Raw genomic sequence first — 16,176 nt, forward strand, 5'->3', positions numbered from 1 at the left:
TGGTGAAAATCAGCACAGTCCCGCTGATTTCAGCTGAGCGCCAGCGACTTACCCTAGCTGAGAATCCGTCCCTTTTTTAACAACCCCCGCCCCCACAAAACCTCCCCACGATTTCTATAGGAGGCAAAATATGGACTAGATCCTCAACTGGTGTAAATGGGCTTAGCTCTGCTGAAGTCAATGGGACGATGCTGATTTATTCCCAATGAAGGGATGGCCCCAAACTGCTTGCTGCTCCTTGCTGGCTTAAGTTTTATAAATCAGGACATTAAAATGCAGCTGCAATAAAAAATAGAAATTTTGCAAATCAGGGATTATATCCAAACTGACAACACAGAGACGTGGATCTTTGTTTGAACTCTGAGTGGAGCATTAAGAATGAATGTTCTTTTTGGAGTGGTTTGGTTTTTTTTCTAATATCTTACATGGAATTTACAACATCAGCCTATATTCCAGAGTGGCTTGTGTTCTGTTAAACAGGCTACGTGTGTAGGGGAGAAAATATCCTCCACACTTGACCATATGGTGTCCATATATCTACTGTGACACATGGACTAGAGTGCAGGGCAGGGAGAGACATTCAGCTCACTTCTGCTCTACAGTGGATTTAGGGCTTTGCAATGTACTAGAAACAGTTCTTTCTCCCAGCTCCTCTTCCAAGGTTAGAGGATGAAACACTTCAACTCATCAGGCTAGGCAATCTGTTGCAAACTGTTTAGAAAATTAAAATGCAAGGGAAATTGGAGTTGAACTGACAAGTAGTGCAGCTGAAGCAAAATGGTAAGGCTAGAGTTAGGGTTAGGTTGCGGGGTGATGTAGAGACCCCTTATGTCATTGTAAAGCTAAAACATGAACTGAACTCACAGGTGGATTGAGTTCTCCAGTTTCAGACAAGCTCCCCCTGGTCAATAGTCTAGATGAGAGCTTCCCAACCAGGGCCGCCCAGAGGATTCAGGGGGCCTGGGGCAAAGCAATTTTGGAGGCCCCTTCTATAAAAAAAAGTTGCAATACTATAGAATACTATATTCTCGTGGGGGTCCCTGCGGGGCCCGGGGCCTGGGGCAAATTGCCCCACTTGCCCTCCCCGCCCCGGGCAGCCCTGTTCCCAACTAGAGGCCTGCTCAACCGTAACCAGAGAAATAAAGCTGGCTCAATATGCTGGATGGCTGGAATCCCCAGACAACCATTTAGTGTCAGCAGGGTCTGCAGGAAACATTTATAAGCCCTGGTTTAGTAGCAGCGTGATCTAGTGGTTAGAACAGGGGATGGGGATTCAGGATTCCTGGCTTCTATATTATTGTCTCTCATAGCACTGTGCCTCAGTTTGCGCATTTACAAATTCTCAAAGGGGAAACGTGGCTTAATGAATGAATGTTTCTAAAGTGCACTGACCACCTCAGATGAAAGGCACTGAAGAATCCCCAAGCTCACAGTTAGATACAATATTCAGGAGCGCCACAGCCATGCCAGTAAACAAACACATTAGAATAATTGGAGTCTGATTTTGCGGATAGGGAAACTTCTTTTATTCCCCTGTGCTAGCTATAGGCTGGGTTATCTTTTGCATCAGGGAAGAAGTCCTCATGAGAAAATGAAGCTGCCTGGATTTAGAATTTCTGGTGGAACAATACTAGATTGAAGACTTCGTTTGGAGCCAACATGTGGTCAGCAGACTAGCAAAACAAGATGAATGTATGGAAATAAGCGATAATGCTAACAAAACCCTACAGCCTTTGGGGGCAATTTGTAGCTGGAATAAAATCCAAACTTTGCATTTCGAGCTAATATTTTATCTTTACCCAATGCCTTTGATCTCAAAGAATCCCCAAGTGTTTACGAGCTGAACATAAAAATAACTTCATATGCATGTGCACACGCACACGCAAAATGCACCCTCACTCTATGGTGAAACATATCAGCTGTTTAACAGCATCACTGATGTGTAGTGATGTCATACACTGTTAAACAGCTGACATATTTCATGCTTTAGGACAGAAGTGAAGAACAGAACATTCAGTTGAAACTGCAGAGGGATTTTCATCCGAGCCATGACAGACAATCTGGATGTTTTAGGGGATAGAATAGGATCAGAGCGAGTAATATTACCGATAGATGGAAAATGGGGAGGGAGCAATGGGGAAGCTAACCCCATCTTTCTCTTGCAACCCAATTCTCACTGCCTCAAAAGAGACACAGGCTAGCAGGAAATCCACGAAGCTGGTTTTTGCAGAGAGCTTGGTTATTTGAGCATAATTTTCTGGAAACAGGAATTCGCAAAAGAGAAACAAAACAAGCAGGTCAGTGGGGGGCTTTCGAGCTACATTCAGAATCCCGGCAGGGTGCAAAGCACTCAGCCAAGTAGAGCAATTTGCTACAAACTTGAGAGAAATAAAATAAAAAGAGGGGTCTATGCATCTGCTCACTACCACCTCCCCACACGCCCCTCCCGAAACTGCAAAGCAATCTCCATTCTTACTGTAGTTTCCAGGGCTGGAATTAAAACGCCTCTGGCAGATACAACACAGACAAAGAATATAGATTAGAAACAGCAGTATATATCAGCAATGTGAACGGCAACAAGGGGATGAAATCAGGGGGAAAAAAGAGAGCTCTGTTCTAAAAACGGAAGCGGAACTATAGAAATATGCCTTCTCAAAATGACTCCATGGAAACAGAAGGTCTGGGTTTGCACTTTCCATTTGTTTTGTGTCCTGTTATAAACTCCCCTGCCCCCCCTCCCGCCCCCGCCCTGCATTTGCAGCACAGAAATCAGTCTTACCCATTAGTTTGTGCAGACCCATATGGGGCTGCTGGACTCTTAAATATGGAAACAGGTCCATAAGCAGCACTCAAGGAAGCTAAAAACCAGATTAGTGCCTTTTCCAGTAAAAAGCCTTCCACAGCCAAAGCAACATTTGTGCTTAATCATGCAGCAAAATCAGTCCTACAATCTGTACCTTTTAATAAAACTGTTCCTAATAGTGAAAGTATTTGCTTACTCTTGCTCTTCCTGCCTTTAGCAAAGATGTACGCAGGGCTGGAAAAGATCTACAGATTTCTAAACTTGTCTTTGGAAAGTTTCTTTGCCAAGTTACACTTTCTCCGGAGCTCATTTTTTGGGTAGACATAAGTGACTTCACTTTGAATTACGCCGAGTCCTTCACAGACACAGTTTCAAACTCTGACGTTTGTATTCTTCTCTGTATTAATCATAGCAACTTATGTTAATTTCAAATACAAAGCTCTGTTTCATTTCCAGAACCCCCACTGTTTCTTCAGCAACCATCCATAGACTTTTGGCAGTCCATTTCACATAGCCCAGAAGGGTTAGTTTCCATCAGGTCACAACGGTCAGAAGCTGGGAGCCAGAACTTCTAGGTTTTTGTTCCTGGTTTTTTGCGGACTTGCTGCCTGATGCTGGGCAAGTCACTTAGCATCAATTCTGAATTAGGCCCAGAGAAGTTAAGACTAACTGCACATTTTTGTTCTCATTTACACATCGATGGAGTTACTCTGAATTTATACTGAGGTACATGAGAGCAGTATTTGGCCCAGTAATTCCATGTAGAAGGAGTCTAAGTTGCTGTTCTTCTGACCCCGCACCCGCCAATATGTAATTTACCCCAGCTTACAGTGACTGACTTACTAAGACATGAGTGAGGCTTTCTTCTATTAACATGTAACTTACACGTTCCTAAGAATCAGTTCTCCTCTAGATTGGGGTAACTCACATAGAGATGGGCCAGAATATGAAAGTGTGGCAAGAAATGCAACTAACAGGAGTCTGTAAGTTAAAATGCCCTGTGCTTTATTCTCATATTTAAGAAGCTGTAAATTAAAGGGTTGGAAAAAAACATAAGTGACATAAATTTAGACTTCTTTTCATTCAGATTTACACGCTGGTAAGTGGAATAAAGTATTTCTTAGACAGTTTTCTTTAACATACACCACCTTACAGATCTACTCTCATTTTAGCCACTGGACTCTGCCTCAGCTGTGCCGTCTGTAAAATGCACATAATGCCTCATAGGGGTGTCTCAAAACTCAGCTTACTCACATTTCTGCCACACTTTGAGGTCATTGGATGAAGGTGCAATACAGTATGTTGTTATTACTAAGCCAAAACCAAAATACACATAAATGAAGTCAAGAAGGGTGAAAGTCCATCAGTGCCCACTCACACTCCTCTAATCACAGTATGGTGTCCACTCAATGCAAAGAAAGTTTCTCCTTTAGTAATGCTGACCGGACATTGTTCAACAGGTTCATGGAATCTGAGTAGCTTACTTCCAAATAGTCCATAGAGATGCATTGGTCACAAAATGCAACCATCATTTGAACGTCATGTGAATCAATTCTGAAGCAGCGTCCCCCTTATATACCTGTTTGGGGTTGCGAGGCAGACATCAAGGACAGCAATTAAGTCTCCTTAACAGGTGTTTCTTTGGTGTAAATTCAATTATGGTCAAGTTTGCAGATGAAATATGCAGTTTGAGAGAGTTAGCCAACAGAACTAACTGGCAAAGAGGGCGACAGTGGGGGCTGCAGATCAGAAGAGATGGTGGACAACACAGAGAGAAGGAAAGAAACACAGCTACAGAATAAGGGACAAAAACGGCCCAACTCATTGTATTAAAGTGATTTGATTTTCCCCGTGTCTCCAGTTCTGCCATAATATTCCTTTTCCATGTTCCCTTGCACTATAGTGGCCACAGAGAATGTGTGTGATTGGGAGGGGAGTCTCCTTGATCTGTTGTAAGTAGTCCACAATAAAGAACACATTGACTATCATTGCTCCAGAGGAAAGTAATAAAACCTCCAGCAATGTGCTATGGGGTTGGATTTCTTCTCCACCCAATGTTGATGATTAATTTATCCCACGAATGTGAGCGAGAATGACTGTAACCAAACATCTAAACATGTGTTTTCTCAGCCTAACCACTGCACCTAGAAACACAGAGCAGCAGTATTCACGGGAAAGCCTTCAGACTCAGCGCTTCGCCCCGCTTCCCATCACCACCTCTCTGAAGAGGATGCTTCCCTAGATGGCCTGTTTGTCTGCTTCTTTCAAAAAAATCTTTGCAGTTTCTTCCATTCTACTCTCTATGCATGAGGAGTCCTTTCAGAGCTGTCCACAAGACCACCACCCTTACTGCATTCAAATCTCTCCTCAAATCCACCATTGAGACACCTCCAATAAATTTGCCAACTAATATCAACAAAGTAGAGGGGCAACTAAGAGTAGTTCACTGTTGCCAGCTCTCATGATATTATGAGTCTTGTGATATTTGGTATTTCTCTTAAAAACCCAGCTCCTGGAATCATGTTATCTAAAAAAAACCCAAAACTCCCACAGGTTTTCTTTGTTTTAAGTACATTTCTAGCCTTCTAGTTGCAGGAAAAAGCTTAAAAGCAGGAAGACAGTGTGACCTAAAGGCTTAGAAACCATAAGAGAAATAAAATGAGCCTCCTCTTCCCCCCTCATGTCCTAATTTTCAGGCCAGGTTCATGGTTTTTGAACGCTCGGGGTCAACAATACTGATGAGGATGTTGTCACGGAGTGTGGGGGGACACCAGGCCCTGCACCCCCGGCTTCCTGCAATTCACCATGTCTCTCAGTCAGCCAGTAAAGCAGAAGGTTTATTTAGACAACAGGCACACAGTCCAAGACAGGTCTTGCAGGCACAGACAACAGGATCCCCCCCAGTTAGGTCCATCTTGGGGTCCCAGGGCACCACAGTCCCCTCGGGAGGTCAGAGCCCTGTCTGCCTCCCAGCCATTCCACCAGCCAGCTCCTGAAACTCTCCCTTCAGCCACCCCTCCCACAGCCTTTGTTCAGTTTCCTGGGCAAAGGTGTCACCTGGCCTCTAACCCCTTCCTGGGTTCTCATGTTACATGCTCAGGTATTCTCCCTCGGCCAGTCTCCCATCCCCCAATGCAGACCATCCTAGCCACATTCCCCTGTCAGCATTCAAAGACCACAGTAAGAACAGTCCCAGTTCGTCACAGATGTGTAAAAACAAAATGGAGCTTTCAAGATCTGATCAATAACCACAAACACATTTCACACACGTTGAATCCCTTATGCATACTTTGGGCGTCTGATTCCTTTTTCTATATTCTAAGATTTTCATTGCACCTTTTTCCTCAGAGACACTGGTTTAAATCCAGAGTGACTCCACACTTGCCAAATGCAATACGCTAGAATTACAATGGTGGGAAGGAGAGCGTAATTTGACTAATAGCATCTCTTCACTTTTGATTTTGCTTTTTATCACAGTAAACACTTAACAGTTATGTTTTTAAAAAGAGTTTTGCAATTATGCTAAAACTTGCAGTTAGGGAGTAAAGCACTGATGTGATCAACAGATAATATTCATTCCTATTTAAATGAACGTTCATTTTGCACAAAGGTGAGGTTATGCTCACACACAGCCTATAGATATAACAAGCCAAGTTCAAGTTCATCCCTCCATGGAGTTACCCAATCAAAGGATTCGTCTTGTAATTTGGTCTATTTCGTAGAACGTGGGCTCTTATGAAAATAAAGCACCATGTTATCAAGTGAAAGGATTTATACTGGGGTCACAAAGCCAGCATGCATTTATCCAGTGTCCCATTCCATAAGCCAAACATTCCACTGTCCCTTCTTTTAAGTTAACTTTGTAGAGGGAACTTTGTATATAGAGGCAAACGGAGTGGTATTCTTCTTTCTTTATGACTTAGCTGTAACTAGAGAACACAATTGGCACACTTGTGCATTGGAGTGGAAAAAGCCAAAGCGTTTAAAAGCTATGAATGGCTAAGATGGCAATCGGTTAGAAGGCAGGAGGATATTTTAAGTGACGGTTGTGGTTATTTGCACTGCAGTTTGTAATTTTGCTTTGCTTTAACCACATAATTATTCCAGCTCTGCAGATTACACATTGGGATGATGCTTTCCTCAGACCTCACCATAAACATACACTGCTCTCGGCTATGTGAAATATCACTGCTTCCCTTCCAACCCCCGGGGGCTTAGGACTTCCTCTTAATAGGTGCCGAGGGAGTGAGCCGGCAACCTTCCTTTGAGCCAACCCCTCATTTTTTAAAGAATTCATGGTTTACTTGGCCTGCATTCCATCCCAGCTGAGAACTCCTCTGTCCTTGGTACTAACATTTTAAATTTGCAGGAATATGCACATTTTACCAACACATGAGACCACAGAAATAATTCCTAGAAGACCGTCTCCCTCAAGGCTAGATAGCTGCTTGGCCTAATTCTGTCAGAGATAATGGATCAAGAACTTGCTTCTTCGGAAACCAGCAGTGGAGTAGTAGATCCTTCCTTAAACCCTCTATTTTATGAACAAAAAATATTGTTGACAGGCAGAGATGGGATGGAGTCAACTCCAGAGAGTGCAACCCCCCCCCCCCTCCTTCACCCCCCCCCCCCCCCCACAGATCAAATCCACAAGCCACGAGGGAAATGGGTGCAAAGCACTTGAAACAAGTAGTGGATCTTTCCTCCTTAACTCAGCCTGAAATGCTCCTTGGTACTTTGATGTAAAGCACATGGAAGCAGAGAAAGAACTGACAGGAAGGGGATGCAATGTATGACAGTTCGTTAGGAAGAGTCAGGCTAACTGTAACCCTAATAACGTGAGATTTGTAGAAGCGAGGAATGTGTGAGGCGAGTGGGAAAGAACTGTGTGAGAAGTTGTTGCAACCTTGTGTAGATAATGTGTAGATAATATGGAATGTAGACTAAGAGTCTACATTAGTGAGCAAAACAAGATATCAGAATGACCTATGTATAAACAAAATGCAGCTGTTGCTCATTATTGTCTGTAACAAAAGGTATAAATGCTTGCTGTAATTGTTTACCTGTTGAGAGACCTGTTTAGCTCTCTCCCTCTATGCAATTGATAGAGAGAAAATAAAGTATCTGACTTGCTGTACCCAAACAAAAAGTGAGAACTCTGTTATTCTCTGACAAGCATAAGCTTTTATCATGTAGGGGAACAGCTCTGAGCAAGTGGTGCATTGAATCAATGACTGCACTCGTGCAAGAAGTCTGCACAAACAGAGACACCTTGTACGTTGTTCGGAATGTAACAAACTGAGGCTCTGCTGAGCTGAAGGGAGATTTGAGAATCCTCCAAGAATATCCTGACCCATTCTCTCGAGCATATTCACTTGGGATCTATCCACACCAGAGCCATGTCTGACTGCAACTTGAGCTGTGGAACCTGAGGAGCAGGGCCCAATTTTATGCTAGCAGATCTCCATTGAAGTCAACACACTTACATCAACAGAGAATTTGGCCTGCAGTGTCTAAGCTCATCTGATTGCACAGAGGAAAACCGATCCCTTTAATTGCATGCAGAAATGAAATGAATTTCAAACAATGACGTTGGTGAAGCACAGGTGTAATACGTTCTATCCACTGGAAAGCATTCGACAGACCCAGCTCTCCTCTCACTCGTACCTGTTTTACATTGGTGTAATTCCACGAGAGGTTCCTCCTGACTTACAGGGATGCGAATCAGGTCAACACATGTAGCTGCATCCTGAGCAAGCTGAAGTTTCTTTACAATACAACTAGCTCGGTGTGTTATGCATTAGGTCTCACTCAACTTTCCAACTCTGAGTGCAATACTAACAGTTAATAGGATACGCTCTGTCCATATATAAAGCAACTGAAGACAAATTAGACACTTCAGGCCTGATTCTCATTTACACGAAGCCCTTTGCACCCATCTGGCCGTGGACAGGGACTTTAAAGTTTACACCAATTGCAAGTTATATTTACACCCAATGTGAGGCTCCTTCATACTTTCAGTGTAGTGTACGGTGGCATAAGAACATAAGAACGGCCGTACTGGGTCAGACCAAAGGTCCATCTAGCCCAGTATCCTGTCTTCCAACAGTGGCCAGTGCCAGGTGCCCCAGAGGGAGTGAACCTAACAGGTAATGATGAAGTGATCTCTCTCCTGCCATCCATCTCCACCCTCTGACAAACAGAGGCTAGGGACACCATTCCTTACCCATCCATTGAGAATCAGGCCCTGCCCCTTTAAAACAACACTATTAATTTGGAGCCAGATTGTAAACCCCTTACTCACAATGATGAGCATTACTCCGAGTAGTGCCAATGAGGGTATTTGTGGAAGTAATTGATCACCAATATGAGTAAAGGGTTCATAATTTGCTCTTAAGAGATCCCAAATAAATAAATCACGTGTATAAAGTGACTTTCCCAAAATGCCTATGGCAGTACCATATCAAAGCTGATATAATCAGTAAAATAAGACTAGTAGAACAGCAAAATAGCTTCAGAAGTGTGACCAGATCAGAGTCAGATTGAGAGAGACCAGGCAAGTGGAAATCTATTTCTATCCCATTTTGGCATGTCACACTCTTTGGATCTTGTACTCTTTATATCAGACTTGGCAGTGCAGTAACTGGGTGATCATTGGGTCACTGTGATTGTGAGCCCATGGGGGAATGAAAATCTGATCACTTTCCTGGAAAGCAATCTGGTGTAGTGATGCTTAAGTACCACAGTATGGGGCACCTTAGAGATACCAATAACCATAATGACATACGTGTGTGTGTGTGTGTGTGTGTGTGTGTGTGTAAAAGCAACCCCACCGGACTAAGGATTGAGAGGCCTGAGCATCAAAAGTGAAAAACATTACACCCATTCTAAGACTATTTTACACAGTGGTGTCAAGAGGCATAAGGGTAAATAAGAAGCAGGCCCACAGAGTTAAACTTTAAGATTAACTCCCCAGTACAGCAAGGATCTGAATTACATGCTTCACTTTCAGCCTGTGTTTCAATTGTTCTGATGAATCAGGACAGATTATAACATGTGTTTTGCTGAATCAGGGCCATTACACCAGCGATTTTCAAAGGAAAATAAATGAGTTCAGCACCCCTCCGTGGGCCATCTTGAAAACCTCAGTCTAAAACTATACCCAATTCATCTCTTGCTAGATCTACAGTTCAGCAGAGGGATGGACAAGATATCTAAGAGATACCCTGACAGACCTTTTTCATTTCTAAGATTTGATTTTTTGTTTGCGTCTGTATTAAAACGAATTCTTTTCCATCACCATGTTCTTCTTAGTCAATTGCTAAAAAGAATAGGTTTTCTAGCCATGAAACAATATCATTTTTGTTAAGGGTTTGGAAACCAAACAGCTATATGAATTGAAGAAAGCTTCCTTTCTGCTCCTCATGCAGTTCTGGTTAAAAGGAAAGCGTTTTCTGTGTGAGTAATCTTTATAAGTAGGCACCAGAGCTCCCCTATTGCTGAGGAAGAATGGCTTATACGTGATGGATGACTGAATGCAAACTTGGCAAGGGTACCCTCCATTTTCTGAAGAATACAAAATGCCACAGGCTATTTGCAGACAGGGATTTTCTGGTTAGAAATTCTTAAAACTTGGTAACAGCCAAGATTAGTTTAATTGAAATGACAGTGGCAACACCATTAAGGATGTGAATTTGAGGATATTTCGAATGTCTGAGTCAACTCGGAATGAATTTGTCTTTTCAATCCAACTTACAAATAACCCTTTTATATATATGGGGGAGGGAGGTAGATGGGACCTCATTTCCATTGACTCCATAGCCCAAGGAGCAGTATCTTACTTGTGTTTTATTATGGACAGTTTGTGAGCTATGTCCTCAACTGGTGTAAGTTCGCCTAGTTCTTCTGAAGTCAATGCAGCTACATCGATTTAAACCAGCCGAGGATATGGCCCTATATTGCTGTGTGTATTAGCAATGGGATTTGGGGTGTGTGAATGACACAAAGAGAAATCCTAAGAAGATATTTTTTCTCATCCAAGTATGATGAAAGATATATAATCCAAATCACATTTACGTTGTAACAGCTTTTCTCCTATTTACTAGTGCTAGAAAAAGACCATGGGTAAAGGATTTTTTTCTGCACAGCACTAGGGACTTCATAATATTCCTTCTTTATGCATCCAACCATCCTGCTAAGCCCATAGATACCCCTTGTCCCAAAGAATCCCCTCCCACTCCATCCCAACCATTTTGTGCAGCTTAGTTCCATCACACTTTGGGGAATTTTATTTACTGGAAGAATGCCCAGTTGTTAACGTTCCCCACATGGAGAAGGCATTTAATGTCAACTTGGATTGGCTGGAGTGGGGAACGCACAAGTAGAGAGCGCGCCATCGACAGGGATGGTTAAGTTGTACACACCCCACAGCTCAGTGGAAACTGAAAGAGCTCGACAACGTATCTGAGAGTTGTTCATTTTGCTTCTGACATTTTTCTTCTTCCACAAAGAACGGTCGTTTCGCTTCTTTCCTTTGAATCCCACAAAGAACTTTTAAAGCCATCAGTAACGATGTTTCGGTCTTGTCTATTTGTAAGGTTCTGGGGACAGGGACTGTCTCTACATGTGTATACAACACTGAGCACAAAGAGACCCCAAACTAATGTAGTCATAACAAAAACAGCTTGTTAAGAGATCCGATCCAAAATCCACTGAAGGCAATGGTCATAGGTGCTGGAACTAGGGGTGCTGCAGCACCCCCAGACTTGGAGTAGTAATAACAACCCAAATACATGGTTTCTGCCTTCAGCACCCCCATTATAAAAATTGTTCAAGCATCACTGATCATGATAGTAGATTTCAATGGGCTTTGGATCAGGCCCTTGGAAGTCCTTTCCATCCATAGATCTCAAAGCACTTCACCAATGAGAGTAAATCTCATAGCTCAATATTGATCTGCAACTGTCCCCTGCTCTTCCATTCCTTGGCCCAGGGACTCAAGTATATTTTCAGGCACAAATCTAGGACCAAACTTTACTGGCCCTAAAATGATTTGTATTGTCTGCCATAATATTTCTAACCCTGGAAGGTCATGTGAGACTGGTCCATAAAATGATGTCATGCTGATTCCCATCTTTGTTAGTTTCCCCCCTTCAGTTGTAACATGCTTTCTGTGATCATATTGCAGCTATTATCTGGAAAACTGCTAGGATTAGGTATTAGTGCTTTACAATATTTTCAGGCTTATATAGTTTATAAATTATTGTTTTTTGTGAAAGTCTCAGTTCCTGAGACAGTGCTGCTGGGGGGGGGGGGGGGGAGGGGGAAGCCATATAAGAATTTAAGTGAGGTAGGTGGGGAGAAACAAGATGGTAAATTAGAACATATTTTTACAAACCAATAACTTACAGCCGGCCAGAGTTCAAAACAAATGCTTTCTGCCATTGGAAAGATGACATTCCTAACTTTCCAGTAGTATAAATCATGCATTTCTAACCCTGGAGGTTTATGAGATATTGGACCTTAAAACTGTCAGTGGCCCTTTACTTAGCAGTGCCTTTATGGCATGTGTCCAGGGCTGAATATATCAAGCCCCAGACTTCAGACTGGAGTAATTTTCAACCTCCCTGCGTCTCTTATGTTTAATGATGTGTTGAGCTTGTAAGGTAGACAAATGGCTAGTTGGTAACTACGCAGAGACCACCCAACTCTTTTTTGCTTGTGTCCAAGTTCAAATCTGAACCCAGATCTTATGCAGTAAGAGGTTTATTACACTCTAATTCAAGTTAATTCACTATGTCAACTTAGCAGCTCTGCAAGGGTGAGGTTATGTAATGTTAGGTACACCAGCTGACTGGTATAAATTCACATTCGCCATTGTCAATTCATGCAATCCAAAATACCAAATGATTAATACTTAGCATTTTCCATTGTGCCTTTGCATCCAAAATGCCTTACGTGTCAAAGTCATACACGCCTAGGCAAACATTAGATGAGATGTGTAATATCAGAAGAGTAGCAAACAGCTGTAAGGGGCTGGCCATTATTTCACATGATGATATCCCTTGAGGTTATGAAGATGCTAAGCTTTAGACTTGCAATTCAAATCCATTTTCAGTTCTGTATTTTGACAGCAGAGAAGGAAGGAGAGTATGGAACCTACCCCAAGAACTATAGACTCTGCAGCGATCTAATCTGGTCTTGCTTATCCCTAAGTGACAGAATATCTTTACTCAAGAGAGCTTTGACAGTCTTGGTAAAGCATCACCAGAACATCTGCACCTATGAAAGAGCCCTTTAGTTTATTATAGGGATTTTATAAATGGCAGGTTTAGGATGAATAAGCCACCCCATCTAACGTCAAACACCTTTTGAAATTCCAGGCTGGTAACATGATAGTTAAGCATAACTGCAATTATTTTGGGGGAGGGAGAGGGCAGACAGTCTATCCTGAGCGTGATAGGACTAGCAAAAGAAGGGATTTCCCTATAAAAGTTATGCACTCTGGCCAGAGTTACAGTAACTTTGGGAAGTGCTTCTGAGTCAAATTTTATGGGGCACCCAGCAGCACTTCAATGGAAGGGCGGAGGTTTTTTTAGGTCTCCGTTTATTGGGGCGGGTTCAGCAATATGTCCTGTCTGACACCTCTTGCTATATGACACCAGCTTTGCTGTCAGACAAGACTCAGTGCTCTAATCTGCAAGATGCATACTTTTCTGTGGATCATAGGGCTCTTCCAATGGCATGGATAGCATCAATACAGTAACTAGAAAAGCCTCTTCTCTGGGATGAAAGGAGACATGGGATGACATTAATGAAGAGAAAATCTGGCACATGAATAGTAATTTGCTGCAGACATTGAATGCAATGGGGCCAGTGAGGGTGTGGGCAGGATGGAGTCTTTTGACTAGTCCCTTTTTACTCTGCTGTTTTACAGCTGCTAATCCCCATGTTCATTTCAGATGCAATCTCTTTGCTGGGCTGATACTGGAGCGGGGGACCAGCTGCAGCATGAGGCTGACTATGAACTCTCCGATAACGGGTGTGAACACCCAGGGAGGTTACTGGTTCAGCTTGATTTTAATTGAGCATGTTAATTTGATTTAAAAAAAATCTGATTTTTAAGATTTATTGCTTAGAAATGTGAAATGAAAAGACACAAAAGAGAAAACTCTCATTCCATATCTAGCTCTCTTTTTAGTTCTCTGTTATAAAAGAGTTAATACTTGCTAAGTCATCAAACAGTACATACCATTTGCAGGCTCTGGTTTTAAATCATTTCAAGGCACATACAGGCACTCTGATACATGTTAGATAGAGCATGCTTTTTTTTAACTAATTTAATGTGTGTAGTTATACGTTTTCCTCTCTGCTACTTTATTCCAACATAAGGAGGGGAATAAATGTCACTAAAGGAAGACATTTGCTAAATGAACTGGTGGAAAAAAAGATACTACATCAGACTTTCTGCCCTATTCACTGAATAACTGCAGTATACTGGCTTTTGTTCTAGCTTCTGTATAAATGAAGAGTTAGTAAAGAATACCTTTCTTGTGCCTCTGGACTATGTGTGTGTCTATTGTACACTAGAGACGTGTCATGGTTTTCCATTTATGCCAGGCAGCATAAACGTAACATTTTATCTGTCCAGTGCAATGAAAGTTTTGTCAAAATGAAAATACTAGCCAAAACCCAGTTCTTCCCACTAACCAGATATTAAGTTGTAAAACAAACACTTAAAAATGATGTCACTACAGAAAGTTCTGAAGTAGGACTTAACCATTAAACAAAGCCAAGGATTACAATCTTCTCTATCATCGGAAGCAATTTAAGCCAACGGGATAACTAGTAATGCCAAAAATTGTAATGCACAGGGAAGTAATTGGTTAAGCATGAGAAAGTAGCTCTGGTTCATACAGAAAGTGGCTCGTTTTTACCTATCATGATGGCAGAATTTCAACCCTCTGCCCTGGAGTCCCCTTGTCCTCCCGTTTTAAATACTTAGTAATAAAATACTAGCTGTGGCTGCCTGTCTTTTGTTCCCCAATACAGAGTCAGATGTCACTGTACTTGTGGAAGAAACTGGAGCCCAGTGGGGGGGGGGGGGGGGAAGGGGAAGAGAAAAAAAGGTGAGGGAAAAAAATGCAAGGGAAGTGGCCAATTAAAAATGAAAACCTTCCAACTCTTTTCAATTCATACCTAACAGTCTAGTGATGACAATTATTTGAAGTGCCTAAGAATTAGAAGTGAGTTTGATCTGATAGTGGGGACACCTTCTTTAGTTACTTGAGTAGCAAAGCGCACCTCAAGAATTCCCCTCCAACACTCATTTTGTACCCACCTTGTCATCCAAATTTTGTCTGCATTTCCCCAGATCTAGAGCTCAGCAATCCCAGCGCTCCTTCATTCATTCATTGGTTCATTCATTTGTTCAGGCCAATGCCACTGAGACACTCATCTGATTATCTCAAACATCAGAAAATAAAAACAGCCTGAACGCATGCACACTTCATGAACACATGTTCCCAGATGAGATCCTCTGGCAGTTCAGACTGAATAAAAGCAATGACTGTAAAGTTCACTAGGGCACAGTCTATTATTGCAAACTTAAAAAAAAGAAAAAAAGCTCCTGAGGGTTTGTTGTTGTTGTTGTTTTGGGTTTTTTTAGATTTAGCCATTTGTGCTGAAACAGACTTACCTTACCAGCTTTGCTATGAATTAGATCCCACCACGAGCAGCCTCCAGGAAATAAAATAGGATGGAAAAGTCAGCAACCGCCTTTCCACTTTGTCGCTGTCCTGTCAAAACTGAGAAAAAGTTGCCTTGTCTTATAGTCTGGGTGTGTTGGAGAGAGAGGGAGAGAGAGAGAGATGTTTGACAGTAAGGCAGACTGTGCTCAGTGCAGCCAGCTTCTGCCTGGTTTTTATAGCTGAGCTAGAAGCCCTGATCCTTGTCTCATTCCACTGTAATGGGATGCCTCAAGGCAAGCTTTCCCCCTTTTTTTTTTTTTTCCAGTTGGCTTATTAAAGGAACAGCCTCCCGAGTCCCTTTGGAGCGTGGGGTAGCTTGTGAAACTGAAACACACACACACACACACACACACACACATACACACACAAGGTATTTGCACGCAGTTTATGGCTAAAGAAGGAGAAGGAAACCCCCGGCTCCACCAGGGAGGAAAAAAAAAAAAAAAGACAGGTCAAACCAAGAGACTCAGAGGAGAAAATTTTCCTTACAGCATCAGCAAAGTATATCATCAGAGTTTTTAGTCTTTCCCCCTGTTATTAATGCTGCGAAACAAAATCCAGTAAGAACAGGAGGGTGGCAAGCAGGATTCCGGTTCCAAAGATGCTTCTCGCACATCGCAGCCC

The 16,176-nt window shown here is 42.3% G+C and overlaps 1 protein-coding gene across 9 annotated transcripts in view; it reads right to left on the reverse strand.

Annotated features, from left to right (window-relative positions):
- The window catches only part of TNC (tenascin C), a 96,893-nt gene extending 81,175 nt beyond the window's left edge, over positions 1–15,718 (reverse strand). For 2 of the 9 annotated variants that reach the window (XM_026657318.1, XM_026657317.2), the window contains exon 1: positions 15,501–15,715. The gene's annotated coding sequence lies outside the window, so the exon portion shown is untranslated. Of the gene's footprint in view, positions 1–15,500 lie in introns of all 9 variants that reach the window. The other 7 variants (XM_026657322.2, XM_026657321.2, XM_026657315.1 and 4 more) reach the window with 6 other exon arrangements.
- Between the last annotated feature and the right edge of the window lie 458 nt (positions 15,719–16,176).

Source organism: Terrapene carolina, unplaced genomic scaffold (genome assembly GCF_002925995.2).
Source record: "Terrapene carolina triunguis isolate 2854851 unplaced genomic scaffold, T_m_triunguis-2.0 Scaffold238, whole genome shotgun sequence".
NCBI lineage: Eukaryota > Metazoa > Chordata > Testudines > Emydidae > Terrapene > Terrapene triunguis.